This window comes from Pinus tabuliformis, chromosome 9 (assembly GCF_031772625.1).
Source record: "Pinus tabuliformis cultivar Carrire ecotype Pingquan chromosome 9, CPIR1, whole genome shotgun sequence".
Taxonomy (NCBI): Eukaryota; Viridiplantae; Streptophyta; class Pinopsida; order Pinales; family Pinaceae; genus Pinus; species Pinus tabuliformis.
This window is the reverse complement of record NC_142307.1, coordinates 1,068,068,549-1,068,088,126: the sequence shown is the minus strand read 5'-3', so window position 1 is coordinate 1,068,088,126 and position 19,578 is coordinate 1,068,068,549. Positions and strand designations below refer to the sequence as shown.

Genomic DNA, 19,578 nt, shown 5'->3' with positions numbered 1-19,578 from the left:
ACGTTAGCACCAAAAATCCTTAAATGAGAAAGATTAAGCTTCTTACCAGAATAAGCCTCCTCGGGTGTACTCATGCCAAGTATCCTATGAGGACAACGGTTCTACACATAAACTGTTGTATTGCATGCTTCCGCCCACAAGTGAAGGGGTAGGCCCTGATCATGCAACATTGCCCGTGTAGCACCCACAATCGTTTTATTCTTCCGCTCAGCTACCCCATTCTGCTGTGGGTTATGGGGAGCTATGAGCTCTCTTCGAATCCCTTCTACCTTGCAAAAATCCTTGAACTCGTCCGAGATGTATTCACCACCATTATCGCTCCTAAGAGCCTTCACCTTCTTCCCCGACTCTTTCTCAACCAGTGCTTTGAATTCACAGAACTTTGAATATGTCTCGCTCTTCTTCTGCATGAAGAAGATCCAGCACTTACGAGAGAAATCATCAACAAAAATCACATAATACCTGTGTTTTGCTGTCGAAGAAACTGAGAAAGGTCCACACACGTCTGTGTGAATTCTCTCAAAGATTGTCGTGGCGTGACTATCCTTCTCGTGAAAGGTGGCTTTCACAAACTTCCTCAAATTACACCCCTTGCACTAATCTGACTGCGCAAGTGTGCCTTTAGGAATCCCTGTAGTGATCTGTTGTAGTATCTTCAAGGCTCCATGGTGAAGGTGACCCAATCTCCTGTGCCACAACTCGCCATCATCTCGGCTCACCAATCCTTCTGCCTTGCCTGCCATTACTGCGCATCCATCTACATGCAACTGATAAAGGTTCCTCACTTGAACCCCTATCTTCCGGGTCTCACTAGTTGTCTTGCTACGCAGGAAGGCCTTTCCCTCGATGAAAACAACATCATACCCCTTGTCTTCTAACATCACCACTGAGATGAGATTCTTCTTCAATCCTAGAACATGCATGACTTCCTTCAATACGAAGGGTTTACTAGACTCCCTCTCAAAGGAAATGGTACCGATACCGGTCGCACTGTATCTACCATCATCGCCCATCTCGATGTGCACTCCAAGATCTCTGTCCTCCAGATCAGAGAAAAAATATCTATCTCTCGTCATGTGAAAAGATGCACCACTATCCAAGAACCACACTGATCCCATCACACTTGAAACCAAGCATGCGATCAATGAAAAATCAAGCTCAAACTGTGAGGCTAGAGCCTCTCCTACTGAAGATCCAGCAGCCTGCTTGTTCTTCTTCTTCTACGGATAACTAGTGACATAGTGTCCGTGCTAGTGACAGTGAAAACACTTCACCTTGGACATGTCCTGCTTCTTGCCTTTCGCACCTGAATGAGAAGCTTTCTTGTTCTTCCCCTTCTTTGCTTTGGCAACCAAAGTGCAATTCTCTTCATCAAATACCTTTTATGAAGATCCATTCTCATCTTTATTGTTTCTGAGTTTATCCTTGAGCGCTAGGTCGCTCTTGCTTTGGAATAACATTTGCAATCCATTGAAAGACATTTCAACAACACTGCAGCAAATTTGATTTCCACCAGCTCAAACTCAACCGCCTCGGATCTAAGATTCATGAGAACACAATATTTCTCGTACAGAGATTGACTGTATGGGCATTCACCAGATATATCACCTTCCAAAGGAAGGATGAATCCAGAGGCTACCTGGCCCAATTACAGACTCTACCTTAAGAAATAGAATGTAAACACTTCCTGAATAGTAGATCTGATGATCAACAACTCTGATACCATGTAGAAATTTTGAATAATTTAACACATATTCAACAGAGATTATCCTGATCATGTACTATTGTGGAATACATACACAATACATAAGCTCCTCTACATTGATCATCAATATAGCAGCATCAATAACAATAAAACATCAAGAGCATTCACACATTAACACAGTATGTAACCCGGGGAAAGCATCTCGCTAAAAACCCCAACTATTTGTATATTAATGATTGAGACCATGTAACATTACAAAGTACAATGCTTATCACAAGCAATCCTGTACCAGATCCACCTGTTACACACAATACAGCTAAGATCTGATCCCCAAATCTATTCCACTGCTTGCCTGCCTCCAGTGCTCAATACCCGCTCAAGAATGAATGAGAATGGTTTACCAGAATCGTATTTCACCTCCAAAGAATCACTCACACTGTGTTATACATGAGAAGAGGCTATAATACTGGGCAAATACATGAGCAAACTCATTGGCATACTCAATCCCTTGATTGTGCAAGATCTTATGCACAACTATAGTCACAATTGATAGCAATCTGATTCTCTAACACCTGTCCCTGCTGAACTGAACATGCACTGACATGCAACTGAGTTAACGAATGTTATAGTTGTATTATGAGTTAATAATTAGTTTAACAACTCATCATTAGTCTATTTGCAGTTAGACTAACTACAACTAGTTTAATCAAGTCAAACTGAACACAACTCCATCAACTCCACCAAACTCAACTGATTGAGTTCTAACTGAAGTCATGGATGCAACAACTCAACTGAATCATAAGAAAATTGTAATTCCTTCTGACAGCTGCATGGGCCACATCTGTAGCTCAAACTGAAGTGCTCCAAGAGAATAAGATCAAGTTTATAGTCCAAATATTATTATGAGACAATAATATTTGACTTTTCTATTTTGGACAGCCAGTCTAAAATAGACTTTGATCACTCCTGCTATGATCACTCCTGCTGTGGTCACTCCTGCTGTGATCACTCTTGATGTGGTCACTCCTGCTGTGATCACTCTTGATGTGGTCACTCCTACTGTGATCATCCCTGCTGTGGTCACTCCTGCTGTGATCATCCCTGCTGGGATCCAAAAATAGAACTTGTGCCATAATTTTCCTGCGGACCCACTTAGTGAAGGCGACTCTTTCCACTAAGCTCCATCATCTTGTTGCAATCTCAACAGCTTCTTCTCTAGCAAAGGACAACAGGATCAAATCCTTGGAAGAAATTATCATTGAATTGTGACATGATCCCAAAGTTGCTAAAGGCATAAAGGCACTAATGAGGAAGAAAGAAGAGGACATCGCTGCATTGAGAAAATAGCTGAAACTGCCTCCTTCCATGCACCCACAACTACAGAAGTTGTGCAACAGAAATATGAAGAGGAAATTATGGACCTGCTCATGAGACTAAATGAGAGATTGACTGATACAAACCAGGCATTGGAGAAATCTCTACAAGAAAAGCAGGGAGAGTCAACCTCCCAGCCACCTGAAGTAGTCCCAACAGTCACTACTGCCCCCTCCACACTTATAACAGCATTGCCTCCCACTGTCCTGGCATCAACAGCAGAGGTTATCACAGGAGCAACATCAGCAAAAGCAGCACCAGGTAGCAGTACAGGTATGAGCACAGAGCAATTAATAAAATCCATGGAGGAATTGAAACTCCAAGTGTCAGAGCTGAAGCAAGTAAAAGAAAAATTGGCAAAAGTTGAACAGAGTTATGATAAATCCAAGATGAATGTGGCAGAGAAAACAAGGGAGATCAAAACATTGGAGAACAAGGTGAGAGCATTAGAAAAGGATCTCTCTCTAAATAAACCTCTAGCAGAAATCAGAGGAATTTTGTGGACCAACATCACTCAATCCCTTAGTGATGTTTGGAGGTCTATCCAAACCATTTATGAGCAGATTGACTTGATAAGAGTGGCCCAAGTGGAGATTCAAAAAACAAGAGCCTTATTGGGACAGATGCCTAAGCAAGCTAACCGGCTAATACATTTTTTGAGCACCAAGACCAGTGAAGAACTGGAAGCACTAGAAATTAGAGTCAGAACAGGAACCATTCTAAACATCAAGAGGGTTCTAACCATGAGAACTCTAATGAAAAATTTGGATAGAAGATGCCAGGACATGCAGGTAGAGATTAATTCTTTCACAGAAAAGTTTACAGTCCTGCATCAAAAAGGTTTGCCAAGTCCTTTGGGAAGTAATGATCGTCTGATGAAGCACAAAGACTATGTATATAAATTGAATACATATTTTGTTGATCAAGTTAATACATCATCAAGTACTTCAGGAGAGAAGACACTTCCATCTGGCCAAGCCCTCTATGACAGCCTAGAAAATTTGTTCTACATTAAGCACGAGGTGAAGCATCTATTCACCATCCCACCTAATTTCTTCAAGTACACAGAGACTGATGAAACTTTAAGGAAGCTTCAAAGACATAAATTACCAGGACCTGATTGGTGGCAAAGCATGTTAGATATCCTATAAACTTATCTTTGGTCAATTCAAAATTTTGGACCATCTACTATAATGAGGAGAACAGAAATGAACCACAGTCATGCGGGTCAAAGCGCATCACATTAGGGTCAAATAAAGTCTGGAAAAGATAGAATAACCAGCACAGAATATCAGTGGATGGCAGCTGCAAACCGACTCGCATCACCTACCTCCTGTACATCTCATAAAGACGGAACAACCAGCACAGCATCAAATTTATTACATCAATTTAGTGTTCCCCTGTTTTCGAGACTGTCTGTCTCTATCTATGTAAAACGCATTAATCATCACCAGATATTATTTTCTATCAGATATTTTGTAAGATATTTGATATTTTTGTACAAATACCCCCCCAGACAAAGTATTTGAGGTTGGTTGGTGGTGGATGTTCATAGTTTTGACTGTAATACTGAAAAATTTTGGAATAAAAAGTTGTTGGAACCATTTTTGTCGAGCTCACTGGATGAGGAATTGATGCTAAGGACCTGTTACAGAATTCTTGAATCATTTTATGGATCAATAAGTCCCTTCTAACTTGTGTTTTACAGTTTCTGTCTCTACTATATCATCTATGTTTCATGATCGAAATAACAGAGAAAAAGAATAACCCAGAATTTGCTTGATTGCACTCTGTGTTCAGTCTTTGTTATTATTAATGTTTTCTTCAGAATTAGAATAAACAGTGAATTCTTAATTTCTCCTGTTTCCCCTGGTTTTTCATCTTGAATATTTGCTAAGGAATTCTTAACTGCTCCTTAACAGTAGTCAGCGATTTTCCCTCTGTCAACATGATGAAGGATTCTTAATTGCCCCTCACCCATTGAATCCATTCCACCTGATTCCAGCCTATGAATTGTTCCATCTTTGATTACCTTGCTCTGTGATACCATCTTTTGTTGAAAAACCAAATCCAGAAAGATATCCTTCTTTGACTCCATCATGCCCAATGGACTGAAACTTTTTCAGTTTTACCTCACTGTTCTATTGAATCTCCATTCCTCCAACCAAACTCAAAACAAAACCCTTGCACTTCATAGCTAGCCTAATATACCTCAAACAAAGCTAAATCATAAAGAGAGTGCCCTCTCTGGATGCATATTGGCTAGAATCCGTATCTAAAAGATTGGTATGTTGTTACCTCGGCCGTATTCCCTTTCTTACAACTTTTGGGAACAACCTGGGTGATAACATCATTGGCGACTCCACTGGGGAACTGAATAAATTGTTTGTTACTGTTGTCTATTTTCATAAGCTACAGATGGAGCCTGAGGTTAGTCAGGTAGCCTTTGAAACTACTTTTTCTATGCAATTGCAGGAGTAAATAAACGTTGCTTCAGTCTATCTCCAATCTAGTTTATGTATTAAACAGTGTCCCAAATACTTGATCAGTTCCTTATTTCAACAAATCTTTAGGAAAATTCAAAACTCCCATATTTAAACTTCCTCCAAGATATAGTTAAAGTTGTATTGTTAAAATTATTCCAAGAAAAACTAAAAACATACTCAGAAGTTGGCTCCAAAGAAGAAGACCCTTTACACCAGATCAAATCCTGATCCAAGTCCATCACCTATCTTTGAAAATCCTAACCTGATTCCTAAGATCCTTAGAAGTCAGCAGAGCCAAGAACATTCTGTTGATTCACACCTTGACAAATATCTGCAGAACCCTATCCAATCTGAGCTTACCCCTGGAAAAGCACCAATCCTTTCTTCCATTATTGTTGCTTCTCCTAGTTCACCATCATCACTTCGAACTCTCCTTTCCAGTCCCCCATCTACATCATATCTCTTCACTGTTATCCCTGCTCTTCCAGCTGTTACACTTATCTCTACAAACATGGCAAACCGTTATGCTCCCCTGCAATTACCTGCAAATCCAGGGGCCATGCCTCAAGATTATCAAAGCAAAATCACCTATTTTGATGGTACTGGCACTTACATAGCTCAACAGCATACTAAGAAGATGACAGAATATTTAGAGAACTATGAGATTGATGATGATGATATCAGAATGAAAGTCTTTGTTCAAAGTTTAACTGGAGATGTAAGAACCTGGTTTAGAGCACTCTCTGTAAACACTATCAATGACCCAGAAGCTCTTTATCATACCTTCTCAAATAGATGGGAAAAGAAGAAAGATCCTCTCCATATTTTATCAGAATATGAAAACTTGAAAAGAGGTCCACAAGAAACTGTTGAAGATTGTTGTTCAAAATTTAATAATGTATACAATGCTATTCCTCGGAATCTCAAAGCTCCTCCAGATTTGGCCTTGTTTAAATTCTCTGATGCATTTGAATCTGATATGGCATATCAGCTTAGGGAAAGATCTCCTCAAAGCTTAGAAAACATGCAGAGTATAGCTGTCAGTGTTGAGGCTAACCTAATTTCTAAACGAGCTCGAGCTAGAGCTGAAAGAAGAACACCTTTCAAAGAAGAACCTTCTGCATTTGAAAAAAAATTAGATGTTATCATTAAAGGAATGGATAGACTTGGTGATAGAGTAGAAACAATTGAGAGGAAATCTCCTTGGGATGGTCAACCAAGCAATACTAAGAGAAATCCAAACTTTAGAAAAAACCAGAACTCTAATACTGGAAAGGCTAGCCCTGACCAAAACATTAGACCTCCATTCCAGGAAAATTATTATGAAGATTCAACTTCTAGTGTGCCAACAAAAGATACTCAAATCAACTTAATGGGTCTCAATAGTGAGCAACAAATTTTCTTGACCCAAGAAGACCAAGAAGCTCACACTCTTAATCAATTCCAAATCCAATCAGGTGAATCATTTGATTTTAGGGAGGGATATGATACAGCCATCTATGAAGTTCACAAGCAATATAATCTGAGGAGCAGAAGGATAGATGTTCCTGAAACTAATAAATAGAAGGATACTAAGCAATCTATCAAAGCTAAAATCAAGAATCCCCCTGTACAAACCCCTCCTAGAACAAATCCTAACCCAAACAATCCAACAGTTGAAGATATATCAGATAATCAACCACCTAACACGCAGCCTTCAACTTCCATTCCTTCCAAAGAAACTGTGGAATAACTCCCAAAAATTGGTTTGAAAATGGCTTCAGCTCATAACACCACTCTAGAAAAATAAAAAGACACAGAAAATACAGTAGAAAAGGAAAATCTCACTGCCCGAAATGCAAAAGTACAAACTGAAAAACCTTTCAACCTTGAAACCAAAATAGGGAAATTAAAGATAGCAATTCCATTGTCAGAATTAGCCAAGCATGATGTCTACAGAGATCAAATCAGCAGATCACTTCAGATTTCATAAAACAAAGATGCAGTAAATGTCCTTGATGACCAACCAGAATTAATTTTCAGCCCTGAGGTAAATGGTAAATCAGTAGATGGAGGTGTTCCTCCTTTCTATGTAAGTCTAAACATTCATGATAAAATACTTCATAATGCCATGTTTGATTCTGGTGCTTCTCATAACTTAATGCCCAAATCTGTAATGGAGAAGTTGGACCTAGATATCACCAGGCCATACAAAGACTTGTTCTCTTTTGATTCAAGCCAGGTCAGATGTCTAGGATTGATCAAATATTTATGTGTATCATTAGTTCAATACCCCGCCAAGACAATTTTAATGGATGTAGTGGTAGCTGATATTCCACCAAAATATGGCATGTTGTTGTCTAGATCTTGAGGTGCTAAGCTCCAAGGATCTTTACAATTGGACATGTCCTATGCTACCATTTCAGTATTTGGTCAGCCAAAGAGATTGTACAGAGAAACATTGATGAAATGTGTGGTGAGTAGCTAGGAGAAACCCCATAATTTTCCTATATATTCCATGCATTCTGACATGGACTCCTTCATCCTATACAATGCTAAAATTTATCCCCCAACTGATGTCAAGGATTTAGCATTAGAATAAAAAAAAGTCATAAATGAAAAATCTAGTGTTCAAACTCAAGAAATTTTTGAAATAATTGATATAACAAACGCTCAAGAAAAACTAGATGAAACTAAAAATCGAGATTTCCCTAGTAAACAAATTTCCAAGACTCCTGATACCAAATATAATCATGAAATCCTATGGTATTTAGAATTTGATGGATCAGTCAATAAAGTAGGAGCAGGAGCAGGAATTTGGGTACACAATCTAGAAAACAATTATGCTAAAGGACATGCTTACAGGTTGAATTTTAGATGCACTAATAATATGGCTGAATATGAAGCCCTCTTGCTAGGACTCAAATTCATCAAAAATTTAGGGGCAGTCAGGATATCAGTTTTGGGAGACTCTGATTTAGTCATTCAACAGATAAAGGGAAACTTCCTCACAAATGATCCTAGATTGAGATCTTACAGAGGAGCAGCAATCGAAATACTCAATACATTTCTGGAAACACAGCTTGCCAAAATTCCAAGAAAACATAATTTGCATGCTCACAGTTTGGCAACATTTTCCAGCACTTGTAAACTACCATTTGAACCCAATCATCAGTTTACAACTAAGATTAAACACAGGCCAACTGTACCTGATAATGTAAAAAATTGGCAAGTGTTTGACAATGATACTCAGATTAACAATTTCTTGACCCTAAAGGAAGATTTTTGTAACACTAATATGGACACGAACACTATTCGAGAGGTTGATCAAGTAAACAAAATTGAAACACACATTTCAGCAGAAACTGTAACACAAATGCTTCACCCAACGAAATTTACCAAGGAAAAGTTGCAAGAGCTTTTTGAAATAGACATTGATGAAGTTATTGGAGGAGAATCTAAAGTTATTGATTTAAAGGACAATTATTTGCCCACGGGATTAACTCCTTTGGAAGATTTCTTTGATTCTAATGATATTCCAAAGAAACCCAAAATGCAGCCTCTAAACACAGACATTGAGGACTTTAACATAGGAACCAAAAAAAATTCTAAGATGATAAAACTATCCAAAACCTTGCCTCCTAACCAAAAGCTTAAATATGTTGAACTCTTCAAGGAATTCCAGGATGTTTTTGCATGGAGCTATGAAGATCTCAAATCCTATGACACTTCTGTGATCCAACATACAATACCCCTCAAAGAAAATCAGAAACCTTTCAAGAAAAAACTCAGAAGGGTCAACCCTGTACCCCTTTAATTAAAAAAGAAGTCAAAAGAATGTATGAAGCTGGGATAATTGCACCTATCAGGTTTTTATAATGGGTCTCTAATTTAGTGCCCACTAGGAAGAAAATAGGAGAAATCAGATTGTGTGTAGATTTAAGGAATGTAACTAAGGTTTCTTTAAAAGACCACAACCCCTTACCTAATATGGACCACATTTTACAAATGGTAGTAGGTGCCTCTAGAATTTCACTACTGGATGGGTTTTCAAGCTTCATCCAGATTTTAGTCCATCCTGATGATCAGGAAAAAACTACTTTACAACCCCATGGGGAACTTTCAAATATGTGAAAATGCCATTTGGACTCAAGAATGTAGGGGAAACCTTCCAACGTGCAATGGACATAGATTTTGCTAGAGAAATTCATGATTTTCTAGTCATATACTTAGATGATCTCACTGTGTTTTCCAAATCAGATCAGCAACATTTAGATCATCTGAGACAAGTGTTTTTAACATGCAGAAATTACGGTATTTCCTTGAATCCTAAAAAATCCTTGTTCGGTCTAGAGGAGGGCAAACTATTAGGTCATATAATCTCCAAAGACGGCATCAAAATTGATCCTGATAGAATACAAGCCATTTTACAAATACCCCATCCCAGAAATGTTAAAGAACTACAAGGTTTCCTAGGGAAAATTAACTTTTTAAGAAGATTCATACCTAACTTGGCTGAATTAATCAGATTGCTAAACAATATGCTGAAAAAGGATTCCAAGGTTAAATGGACAATAGAAGCCAAACAAGCATTTGGGGAAATCAAAATGGCCTTGACTAAAACACCAGTCCTTGCAAGCCCAAAATTTGACAGAGATTTCATAATCTTCTCATTTGCATCAAAACATACTATTGTTGTTGTTTTACTACAGGAAGATGATCAAGGATGTGAAAAACCCATAGACTTCTTTATTAAAGCACTTAGAGATGTGCCGCTAAAATACCCAATCATGGAAAAACAGGCTTATGCACTTGTGAAAGCCATCAAAGATTTCAGAGTCTACATATTATACTCTCATATAATAGCTTATGTGCCAAGCACTATTGTCAAAGATATCCTGACCCAAGATGGGATTGAAGGCAAGAGAGGTAATTGGATTGCTTAGAGTATGATATTGAAATAAAACCTACAAATCTTATAAAAGGACAGGCATTGGCTAAACTCATGACTGAAACCAATTTCCAAGCCCTGGATATCAATGAACTAGATAATGAATAGGAGATGGCAACTCCACAAATCAGCTAGGCCTTCCTAGAATCACCATGGTATGCTGATATATGTCATGTATTATTAAACTTGTAGTCCTCCATGATTATCCAGAACAAAGAAAAGGTTTTTGAAAATGAAAGCTTCAAAGTTTTGTATTTTAGATGGTGCTCTTTTTTGGAAAAATCATGAAGGTGTTCTACTAAATTGTCTAATAAAAGATGAAGCTGACAAGGTACTCAAAGAATTTCATGCAGGGGACTGTGGTGGACTTTTGTACTGGAAATCAACTGTTGACAAAATTCTAAGGGCTGGATTTTACTGGCCAACTTTATTTGCTGATGTGAGGAAATTTGTCACTACTTGCCACAAATGTCAAATTTTTGAAGATAAGAGGAAACTTTTACCTCTACCCCTTAGACCAATTTCCACTGAAAGACCATTTCAACAATGGGGTTTAGACTTCATTGGGGAAATTCATCCTCCATCTTCTGGCTAGCATAAATGGATCCTGACTGCTATAGACTATTTTACCAAATGGATAGAAGCCATCCCTTGTAGACAAGCCAATGATTCAGTGATCATTCAATTCTTAGAAACCAACATCTTGTCTAGATTTGGTTGTCCTGAAAAGACTATAACTGATAATGCTGCTGCTTTTAAATCCAAGAGAATGATCAGTTTTTGTCACAAGTACCACATCACCTTAGGACATTCCACAACCTATTACCCTCAAGATAATGGTCTAGCTGAGTCCTCCAATAAAATCCTGATCAATATTATTAAGAAAGTATTGGAAGAAAACAAGAAAAATTGGCATAAGAAACTTGTCAATGCACTATGGGCAGACAGATTAACCACCAAGAGATCCATTGGAACTAGTCCCTATGAGTTAGTCTATGGTATGGAGGCTATATTTCCTTCATCTCTAGGGGTACCTGTAATGAAATTATTGCAAGAAGCTCAAGTGGAACCCAAGGACATTCAGAGAAGGATTAATCAAACCATTCGCTTGCAGCAGACTAGAGAAGATGTGTATCAAAGATCCCAAGTGTTACAAGAAAAACTCAAGAAGATATTTGATAAAAGGACCAAAGTAGAAGATTTTTACATAGGAAACAAAGTGTTAAAGTGGGATTCCAGAAGAGAAGATAAAGGAAAACATGGGAAGTTTGACTTCGTATGGAAAGGACCTTTTATTATTCAGGCTTCACAAGGCAACAATACCCACTTTTTGAAAAGCCTGGATGGTACATAAGTACAAGAAGGACCAGTTAATGGTTGGATGCTGAAACACTATTTCGATCCAGTTTGTTGATATATCTTGACTCTAACTTGTACATAGAAAAGTTCAGTTTCTGCAGTTTTTTATAGCAATAAGAATATGAAGGAATGTGCAGAAAATTTTGAGAGACAGTCAAGGAACTTTACTACTTTTTTGTTTTGCCTCATTTTTATTTTATCAGAAGATGTAGAAAAAGACTTGGGAGTTGAAAACATAAGAACAAACATTCAGACAAACTGTCCAAAATAGAGGTGCAATTGTTTGAATCAGCTCAAGAGAGGTGTGTATATTTTACATGGTCCTCTGTATAGTGTTGTTTACTTACAGCAAAGGAGGATTTCAGAGTGCAGCAAGAGTTGTTTAGAAGGTCATCTGACCTGTTGTTCTTGACTTTTCACCAGGAAAAGCCATCCCCAAGTGGAGCCAGTGTTATGATCCTATACCAATAGGTGTTGTTAGATACCTATACCAATAGGTTTCATATTTCATGATTGGCTATGGAAGGTCCAAATATGCTCTGCTTTGATGACTCAAAGATCACATATTTCCAAGAGAACTCAATCTATGCTTATAGCTTGGTATGAGCTTCAAATTTTGATGGATGATTCAACAGTTTAATCTGAATCATTCCATGGTTTAAATTTGCAGTTGTAGAATAGAGAAAGGAGTCTGTCCAAACTGTTTAAACTTGGCAGACAAGTAGTTCAGGTAGAGAAGAAAAGGCTCCCAACAGCTTAATCTGGGACCTTGGATGAGATAAGGGTAGAAGTAGATAGAAAAAACAAAGGAAAAGCCAAAGAAAAGAAAAGGCAAGTAAGGGTCCGCAAGTCCAAGTGCACCCTCTAAGAAGAAATAAAAAAATGCTAGGCAAGTAGTTGGGCAAGTAGTTGGGGTTGCAGAAAGGTTATCTTTACCATTGCAGATGTGTTAACTGTGCTTACCAAGGCAAAGTCTATAAATTGACAAGGTGTTCATCTTCATCAAGTTACAGCAAGGAGCATGACTAACCTCCCTCCTTCCCCCTTTCTTTTCATTACTAACATCCCCTTATCAGCTGAGATTCATGGAAGAAGATCATGGTTTCATGATGGTTCTTGTTCATTCAAAAGCCACATTTCTTGTGTAAAAATCTTTTCATTTTGATCTACTCTTTAAACCAAGTGTTTTACAAACAAATTCAGTGTTTTCCCCCTTCATTCCCCTCATCCATATTAACTCTAACTTTACTATATAAATCCCTATATCACCTCTCCCCTACTAATATTAAACACCATGGTGTATAAACCCCAAATTTTGTATAAATACCCCTCCCCTTGGCATTATAGCCAATAAGTCCTATGTCAGGGATCAAAGTGACATCTGGCCACTTGGATAAACCTACACCTCATCTACCCCCCCCCCTTTGCCTCAAGTCATTCCACTCACTAAGCCATTATTTGCCAAGAAAAACCCTATGCAAGCCCCTTTTACCCATAACCCCTTTCAAATCACGAAAAGACCCAAAAAACCCACTTCTGACCGCCTAAACCAAAGTTGGCGCATGCATTTGGTTTATTTTTTGAAATACATTGAAAACATTGTAAAAACCCATATCTGAAGGTTTCCGCCCGCATGCATATCCCCCGAACATATCATTCCCCCGTCCACCGTCGGATCAGATCCAAGAGATCCGACGGTCCGTATTAATATCGGAGCGGCCCCCGCGACAGAGGTTTAGCGCCCGAGAAAGTGACGTTGCGTTACGTCAGGGCACGGCCACGCGTCGCCCATTGAGGGCTCTCGAAGCAATCTCTGACAATTGCGGGGCCGTATCATAACCGCCCCGAGAAACCGTGGCGGCTAGGGCTAAACCGTAACCGTTAGGTCCCTCACCGCCCGGTTTGAGGGTCCAGCGCAATCTCCACGTCATCACCCTGCCTGCCACCGCATCACACTTTTGTCCGCATCCGTGCCAACGTGCCCGCCACCTCATTACCCCGTGGACCAATGGCAGCCCGCCACCTCATCCGATGACGTCATGCTGACGTCATCCAAGGCTGACCCCACCCTATGACGTCATGCTGACGTCATCACAGAAAAAGCGCCAAATTGCGAAAAGTCCATATTTAGCCAAAAAATGCGTTTTTTTGTACTTTTCGCTCATTTGCTACTGTTTCCTTTGAATGTTATTTTTACGTTCTGAACTGCGCCACCTGCGGGAAACGAGCTGAAGACCTACAGAGCACCAATTCCACCCACAGTTACGACCTCTGTTCGCGGTTAGCCAGGTATTTCTCATATTTCATCCTCCATACCCCTGAAATTCACTGTAAATTGCTCAGAACGCTTAAGGAACACTGAAACTCACTATTTCACCGATAGCTTTCCTCTACAAGCACTTTTAATTACAATTGCAACCTTGAAACCACCAGAAGAGCCTTCATTTCCCGAGTTTTGGGTCAAAAACTGTAAACTGCTCGCGCAAACGTGAGACAGTTGGTCAAGTCACTTAAAACCTACCATAGAAGATGGAGGGAGACCAGGCATTGGTCTTATTTATAATCCGAGTAGTATTTCAATTGCTGCGTGTCCATTCCACCCTTTGCTCCCCATAATTCACAGTTGCATTGCAAAAACTCACCTCTGTGTTGTACTGCTCACTTGAAACTAATTCACCTGCAAGACAGAAACTGAATAGACCATGGAGACTCCAATTGCACTGAACATCAAGCCTCTCAATGCCCCTCACCAGGAATTAGAATGGAAAGCCCTGGGAGATATGGATTATCAAATGCTAGACTGGTTTCCATTGGGCTCCAAATATAATATTCAGATGCTGAATGAATTGAAAGCCCAACACCTTAGTGGAGCAGACATCTTAGGGATTTGGGACTCAAACTTGCCTATCTACAACCTCCCCCAGGTAAATCCTATGCCAAAGTTGATCTACAGATGCCAGGAGTGCTATGACCCAGGCCAAAGAGCCGTCCTCAGCCCTACAAGCTCAATTCTGTTCCATATCACCCCAGAGAGTATAAATGAGATGCTGCATTTCCACACTGCAAAGCCATTGACCCCCCTCCACATGCAGAACTTGATAAAGAAGGGGAACAAGTTGTCAAATGACCAAGTCATCAAAATCAACCAGTTGTTTGTACAACCAGGCTCTGAAGCCATCAGAACTCCTCCTATTGGATATCAGTACTTGAATGAATTGGGGAGAATGCTAGTAGATTTGATCAGCTATGTCCTAGGGTTCAAAGGACTGGAGGATGTGGATGAAATCATAATGGCAATGCTGTCTATATTCTCTCCTGGTAAGCCCCCAGCTGTACATTATGATTATGCTACATACATTGCAGATAAGATCCATGACCAGCTTATGAATTTGAAGAGGGAAAGATTGTTCAGGTATACTTCATACATATACCACCTATTCTTGTTTTATCAGCCAGCCAGCTTCTCTATTCCCTTGAAGCAAGTCAATGCCCAGGGAAATCCAAGGTCAGTTGTGTTTTGGACCTCTATCTTTCATTGTGCCTCTGTATCACCATACACATACTCTGAGTTCATTGACTTATTCATTCATCCAGCCATGACAGTATTGTATGGTGTTCCTCCTCCAAGGTTAACTGATGACATGAGGAGAATTCTCCACCTGAACAAAACCTACAGCATTGGTAATTGGTACCTCTACCAAGACCACACAGTCATCAGAATATATGGCTGTGAGTTGAAGCCTTTTAGGTTGCCAAGGTATGTCCCCATGAGGCTTTTTGCCTTAGAATATTTCAGGCAGTTTGGGAATGCCGACTACCTCCACTTTGAAAGCAAGAACAAGAAGTCACAGTTAAAAGTAAGGAGCCAGCTGGGCCCTTTCCTATACAACAGAAAAGAGGAGGGGTGGAAAGAGGCAAACAGTATCCTAGAGGCCCTCAGACTGCAAACTAGCTTTGAATGGATACCCTATGACCCCAATCACTTTGTCTCCCTCAGGAGGATAAAATACAAATTGGGCAGCTATTCACACGTGAGGCAACCTGAGATTGAGCAGTATGCTAATACATTAAGCTGGGAAGAAGGTACCCTAGAAGAGGAAATTACTAGTGAGGAGCTGCTAGAGAGAGAGGCTAGAAATATTCAAAAGGAAGCTGACTTAGAAACTTGTGGACAGGTTCCCCTCTCATACAAAAAACAACTTGGAGCAGCTGCCTCGTCCTCAACAAAGCATCATCAAGCTGCCATGAATCCTCCACAGACAGTCAACAAGGGCAAAGAAAAGCAGGTGGAACAGCCACCTCCTATGACCGAAGAGGAAATGGAAACCCTAGTGCAGCAACAAGAAGAGATGGAGCAGCAGGGTGAAGGGCAGCAGCAAGAGGAGCAGCAACAACAAAAAGAACAAAGGCAGGAACAGCCTGCCCAGCAAAAGAAAACAGTGGAAATCCCTATATCCACTGAACAAACTGAGCCTCCAAGGCAAGAGACTTCAGCTGAGGCATCTACACTCCAGACTCCACAAAAGGAGGACACAAGTAGGAAAAGGGACAGAGAAACTCCCCTTACAACGTCAACTCATGGGGAGAAGAGGCAGAGAATCAATCCTCTTTCAGCGGAAGAGATGCCAATAGGGCAGCCGCTGGGTATGGTCCCACCCAGCAGGGAAACATCAGCAAGTTCCTTTCAACAGGAACAGGATAGGGCAATGGGAGGAGAAGTAAGTTCCTCCAGGCAGCAAAGGGAAGGTGGGCCTAGTATTAAACAACAGTTCATCGATATTAAGATGAGAAATGAGCCCATCAAAAGACAGCTGTACAACCATCTGCTAAACTTGGCTCCCACCAATCAGCAAAGACTCATGTCTGCATATGATGTGCAGGGAGGCAAAATGATCATGAGTCATTTCATGCCAACAGCAGTACAGCCCCAAACTGCCTCAGATTATTTGAGGACTAACTTGGAAGTCCTAGCCAAGGATATCCACCCAATGGACAAAATAGAACTGCACAAGCAAACGGGTGAGATGGTCTATGCTTCTCTGGCAGACCAGACCTTGGATAACTATAGGCTACAAAATAGCCTTAACAATACAGCCTCTCAACTGGAGTTAGAGAGGGCATCATACCAGGCAAAGGACAACAGAATAAGGTCCTTGGAAGAAATAATCATTGAGATTGGACATGATCCCAAAGATATCAAAGGGATCCAAGAGATATTGAAGTTGAGGGATGCTGACATGGCAGCATTGAGGAGAAAGATGAAACTCCCTGCCACAATCCACCTGTTAGACTCCGTCTCTTGTCAGAGATTGATTCTTCTTCAAAACGGGGTTTTGAAGAAGAAATCATTAATGTGTTGTTTAAATTTGTGTAATTTATCTCCAGCTTTTCAAAAGACAGCAGCAAACTTCAAGCTTCTATCCCTGCAAAAACAAAAGAAAGCAAAACATACATCAGACTCTACTATTGATGAATTTGGTCAAGTTTTATCTTCATATGGTTTCAATTATCATGGTACAGAGGTTTTCTACAGTGGCACATCCAGTCATTCATTTCGAAACTTTGCAGCTCCTTAGAGCAGCAATAATTATCAAAGAGGAACAACTTGGCCACAGAATGGTTTATCAGAACTTCAAAGCCATTGTCAATTACTGTTTCAATGAATCAAATGGAAATGATAGTCAGTTGGCAACTAATCAATATTCCATTGGATATATTAGTCCACAGAGACTAACTGGAGGGCCAATTCCTGGACAGTTGAATCCAAGCACTATGTCCTTCAAAATTGTTACAGAATGCCCTTTGATTATAATAATTCTTTTTGCCTTCCATGGACATTATATGCAAAAGAACGTGCCTGTTCTCCTCCCTCTGATGGTGGACGCAATATCCATTCCTGATCCCCAGCATGTTTCACCTCACTTGAAAAATCATTATGTTGATTTGAAGTCTGCACAAGTCAAGACTATTTCATGTTTGACATATTTACTTGGGAGCTTTGCTGATTCTATCCAACCATATGAAGAGATTATATCAAAGAGCATAGTAAATCTGCTTGTTACTTGCCCGGATTCAGTTTTGATTCGCCAGGAGTTACTTCGTGACACAAGGCGAGTTCTTCAAACAGATTTCGGGCGAGGATTTTTCACACTGACTGATACCTTATTGGAGGAGAGGGTTTTATTGGGTACTGGCCGAGCTTGTGAAACATTAAAGCCATTGGCATATGATATTCTTACAAAGGTTATTCAGCATGTTCGATTCAAGGTTTCGTTTAAGCAGTTATCCCAAGCTATAAACTTGTTTTCCAGAAATTTGAATGACTCATCGCTGTCATTCAGCATGCAGACAACTTCTGCCCGATTGATGCTTAATTTGGTTAAACCAATCTTTATCAGAGGTGTGGACCCTACGAGCAAGGAAAAAGTCGAGCCTTACTGGGAATTATATTAGAAGCTTTTGTGAGCAAGTTCAGTACATTAAAGCACACTATTCCTCAGCTAATTGGAGATTATGAAGATGGGAAAGAACAATACAGTTTACGATTGAAGCTGGAGCTACCTGTGCAGACAGCTTTGAACCTTCAGAACCCTTTAGGGCTTTCCCAGGAGCTAAAAGATTGCAAGAAATTAATAAGGACTCTCATCATAGGAATGAAGACATTAGTTTGCAGTATAAGTCATGCCAACACATCAGAAATGCAGGCATCTCAGTCATCAAGTTCTGGTAGTTCACATGGGCTGGAAGGCATGAGAGAAGACGAGGTACGGCTTACCTCAGGAGTATTAAAAAGTGGAGTGCATTGCCTTTCAATATTCAAAGACAAGGGGGGGGACTATTCTGTTGATGAAGGAAGTGGTGCATTTTATGGTTGATTGACATTGGATATGGAATATATATGTTGCAACTCTCTTCGAATGCAGGGGCAAAGCATGATGAAATGGATTTTGAATTTCTGGAGAATGTGTCTGGGGAGCCTTACATTGTGCAGACGAACATATACGCCCATGAAATTGGGAAGAGAGAGCAACGCATTTGTTTGTGGTTCGACCCCACTGCGGACTTTCACACATATCCCATTAAGTGGAACCCGCATCACATCATATTCTATGTGGACGCCACTCCCATCAGAGTATACAAGAAAAATCAAGTAATGTGGGTGCCGTTCTTGAACAGCCAAGCCATGGGAGTTTTCTCCAGCTTGTGGAATGCGGATGATTGGGCTACTCAAAGAGGGCAAGTGAATACCAATTGGAGCAACGCTCCCTTTGCGGCTTCTTATACAAACTTCCGCGTTGAGGGGGCGTGCCAAGTCAGATCTAATAGACACATCTCCAAGTGGGTGCGCAAAAATTACATGATCTATGACTACTGCGGAGACAAAAACAGATATCCCGTTCCTCCACCAGAATGCAGCAGTTTAGTTCTCTAAAGCAAGCAGTACATTAATTTTGTCAAAATCTAAAGAGTGTATAGTACCAGTGGGTTTGTATTTCCTAGTTTGCCTACAGTTCAGGTTGATTTCAATTTGCCTCAGCGATTTGATCTATTCTATATTGATTCAAATTCAGAGAAAAAAATGGCCCATCATGATTCACAGGGCCATCCTAAGATCTCTTGAAAGATTCTTTGGCATATTGATAGAGCGTTATGCTGGTGACGTTTCTTTGTGGCTTTCTCCAGTGCAAACCTGTATTGTAACCTGTAACAGGCACTCAGGTCCA

At 40.0% G+C, this 19,578-nt stretch overlaps 2 pseudogenes; one reads left to right on the top strand and one right to left on the bottom strand.

The window, feature by feature from the left end:
* The window catches only part of LOC149152440 (tyrosyl-DNA phosphodiesterase 1-like), a 28,002-nt pseudogene extending 21,924 nt beyond the window's left edge, over positions 1-6,078 (bottom strand).
* Positions 6,079-18,752: 12,674 nt separating this feature from the next.
* LOC149152439 (xyloglucan endotransglucosylase/hydrolase protein 9 pseudogene) lies at positions 18,753-19,286 on the top strand (annotated as a pseudogene).
* Positions 19,287-19,578: the final 292 nt, after the last annotated feature.